Genomic DNA, 596 nt, shown 5'->3' with positions numbered 1-596 from the left:
AAAGGAAAGGAGAGGAAAAGAAGAGAAAAGAGAAGAGAAGAGAAGAGAAGAGAAGAGAAGAGAAGAGAAGAGAAGAGAAGAGAAGAGAAGAGAAGAGAAGAGAAGAGAAGAGAAGAGAAAAGAGAAGAGAAGAGAGAAGGGAAGGGAAGAGAAAGGAAAAGAAAAGGAGAGAACAGAAGAGAAAGGAAAACAAAAGAAAGGTAAAGAAAACCAGGTAGTCGATACTATTAAAAAAAAAATCGAAATATGATCCGGTTAATGAGCTCCAGGAGAGGGAAGTGAAGGGGGGTGAGGGAAGTGAAGGGAGGTGCAGAGGAAAGGTGGAGGCGAAGGAAGGCGATGAAGGGGGGAGGAGGGGAAAGGTGGAGGAAGAAACCATTACTGTGGGTTCAACAGAGCGTCACAACAGCTGCATCCTCCCCTTACCCTCCCCCCCCCATTCTCCCGCTGACGTGACCTCAGCTGACCTTGTACCTTTGTGTTTGCTCATAGTCTAGTCTACTTGACCTGTCTCGCCCTCTGAGCTGTATTGTGACTCGATACAAGAGGCGAGTGTGGGAGACAAAGGGCTTAGAAGTGTGGGGGGGATACAAGCA

This window comes from Penaeus monodon, chromosome 5 (assembly GCF_015228065.2).
Source record: "Penaeus monodon isolate SGIC_2016 chromosome 5, NSTDA_Pmon_1, whole genome shotgun sequence".
Lineage (NCBI taxonomy): Eukaryota > Metazoa > Arthropoda > Malacostraca > Decapoda > Penaeidae > Penaeus > Penaeus monodon.
The sequence above is the reverse complement of the archived record's forward strand: the minus strand, read 5'-3'. Positions refer to the sequence as shown.